The sequence below is a fragment of the Leuciscus leuciscus genome, assembly GCF_965113295.1.
Source record: "Leuciscus leuciscus genome assembly, chromosome: 14".
Taxonomy (NCBI): domain Eukaryota; kingdom Metazoa; phylum Chordata; class Actinopteri; order Cypriniformes; family Leuciscidae; genus Leuciscus; species Leuciscus leuciscus.
In genome coordinates this window covers 851,779-855,232 of record NC_138738.1, presented here as the reverse complement: position 1 = coordinate 855,232, position 3,454 = coordinate 851,779, and positions in this window count along the sequence as shown.

Here is a 3,454-nt window from a genome sequence, read left to right as displayed (position 1 = left end):
TAACAACCCTGAACTCCCTAGCAGCACCCTAGCAACAACCAAGTACTTCTTAGCAACACCCTAGTAACAACCCAGAACTCCCTAGCAGCACCCTAGCAACAACCCAGTACTTCTTAGCAACACCCTAGTAACAACCCTGAACTCCCTAGTAACACCCTGGCAACAACCCATAACCCCCCATTGTTTTTGATGTCATTCAGAAGACCCGGCTACTGTGAGACTCGTGATCTCATGAGGAACCTCTGAATACAGGGACATGTTCTTGATGTTCTGAGTCAGAGGGAAACACGTGATCCTTACAAATGACTTGTACTATATAGTGCCAATTATAAAAGAACAAAAAGGTACAATTGTATTTAGCAAAATCCCTACATCATTTTGAATCATCGAGCATTAGACTAAAATGAAACAGATTTGTTCTCACATGTACAGTGCAGAGCTGAACTCCTGTTCTGTGATGATCATGCTGGAGTTTCACATCCTCAACAGCGCCACCTGCTGCCTCATGGCGTTACTGCATCTAGAGTTTCAGAGCTTCATTACAATAACTGATTATTATTATTATCTGACTGTGTCTAACAGGGTCATCTCTGCTTCTGACAAACTAGTGTAACAATAAAGAGATAAACCAAACTAATAAACGTGTTTGCACTTCTGTGAATTTGTACAGGCAGCACTTCATAAATCATATTATTTTGACAATATTTATTTCTTTTATATATAAAAATGTTGACATTATATGCACATGACATCTTCACAAAAAGTAATGCAGGGCTTGATATATTTGCATTTTACATTTGAAAATTAGAACAAGGGTGCCACCTTCAGGCATGACTATCAAATTACACACACATACACAGTGTTACACGCACACTCACTCACTCTCTCTCTCTCACACACACACACACACACACACACACACACACACTCTCTCTCTCTCTCTCACACACACACATACACACACACACACACACACACACACACACACACACACACACACACACACACACACACTCTCTCTCTCTCTCTCACACACACACACACACACACACACACACTCTCTCTCTCTCTCTCACACACACACACACACACACACACACACACTCTCTCTCTCTCTCTCTCTCTCTCTCTCTCTCTCACTCACACAACTTTAACTTCATCTTTTATTTAAACTCAAAGCAGTGTAAAATCTCTGTTTTTCTAAAAATCTCTCTAAAAGTGTTCCAGTGTTTATGATTCAGATTAAATCTCTCCCAGTGGACAAAAATATGTCCTAAGAATGTTTTGCTACTTTTCGCATTAAGTTATAAAAATGTTATTTCTGATTGTTCAAAATATTTATTAAATTTATTTTTAAAACGTTTTTTTTTCTTCTTGGTTATGTGAACGTTAAGGGAACATTCCATTGTGAACGTTACTTTTGAATGTTCTCTGAAAGTTCTGAAACAAGTTACATTTAAAGAACGTTAAACGAACATCAAACTGAAAGATTTCAGAGAAAACGAATGAACGATGTATAAATAATGTGTTTGTTCTAACGTTTAGAGAACATTATTATAGACCAGAGAACTCTGAACGTTCTGTTAGTGTTCCTGGACGAGCGTTTGTTCATCAGTGTCTCTGCTGGTCCAGTTTTACCTCCTCAGTCCATCATGAATCAACTATTGTGTAATATTTCTTCTCAGCTGCTGAATCAGGATAATCCATGAGTTTATAATATCATGCGGAACCAGTCCAGCTGAGATTTGCTCAAAATAGGCATGTTTACACAGAAGGCTTTGTGCTGCGCTTTACATAACAGACCCCGCAGACTCCAGTGAACGAGACCGCGCGCTCATAACCGGAAGCACATCAGTTCAAGTCTGAAGCTCTGATCACGTGCAGGAGCACAGCCAATAGCAGCAGAGAAATCCTGCTAGACACACACTCTCACACTCTCACACACACACACACACACACACACACACACACACACACACACACACACACACACACACACACACTAACCCGACCCCTAAACCTACCCAACACACACACACACACACACACACACACACACACACACACACACACACACACTAACCCGACCCCTAAACCTGCCCAACACACACACACACACACACACACACACACACACACACACACACACACACACACACTAACCCGACCCCTAAACCTGCCCAACACACACACACACACACACACACACACACACACACACACACACACACACACACACACACACACACACTGACTGTGATGCATTGAGATGTGAGAGGATTGTGTTCTGATAAAGACAGATGTTGTGCTGTACAGTGTGTGTTCTGTGCATATACAGTTCTGAGCCCTGTATTAGGCCCTCTGTTATTTTCCATATATATGATGCCACTTGGAAATATTATAAGGAAACATGGAATTAGTTTCCATTGTTATGCTGATGACACTCAAATATATATATTTCATCACGGCCGGATGAAAACGCAAAATTTTCCAAATTGACAGAGTGTGTTAAAGATATAAAAGATTGGATGACGCATAATTTTCTTTTATTAAATCCAGACAAGACAGAGGTAATACTTATCGGTTCAAAAAACCGCCCACAAAACCTCGCACAATACAACTTTAACATCATAGGATGTCCTGTTACTTTATCCTCTACAGTAAAAGACCTGGGTGTTATACTCGATTGCAACCTGTCTTTTGAAAATCATATTTCATATGTTACAAAAACAGCCTTTTTCCACCTTAGAAACATTGCTAAGCTACGTAATATGCTATCAGTTTCTGATGCAGAAAAGTTAGTTCATGCATTCATGACCTCGAGACTGGATTACTGTAATGCTTTATTAGCTGGTTGTCCTGCATCCTCAATAAACAAGCTACAGTTAGTCCAAAATGCCGCCGCTAGAGTTCTTACGAGATCAAGAAAATATGATCATATAACACCGATTTTATCATCACTGCATTGGTTACCTATAAAGTTCCGTATTAATTACAAGGTATTGCTACTGACTTATAAAGCCCTAAACGGCTTAGCTCCAGTCTATTTAACGGATCTTCTATCGCCCTATAATCCATCGCGCTCTTTAAGATCACTAAATTCAAGGCTTTTGGTCATACCTAGGATATCCAGAACCACCAAAGGAGGGAGAGCATTTTCACATTTGGCTCCAAAACTCTGGAATAGTCTTCCTGATACTGTTCGTTGCTCAGACTCGCTCTCCCAGTTTAAAACTAGATTAAAGTCGCATCTCTTCAGCCAGGCATTCATATAATCCTACAGTTCAAACTACAATCCGGCCTCTATCCAATGCCAGAGGAGAACTGGCCCCCGACTGAGCCTGGGTTCTCCCAAGGTTTTTTTTTTCTCCATTAGGTCACCTGATGGAGTTTTAGGACACCATTAGGTCACTTGATGGAGTTTTAGGACACCATTAGGTCACCTGATGGAGTT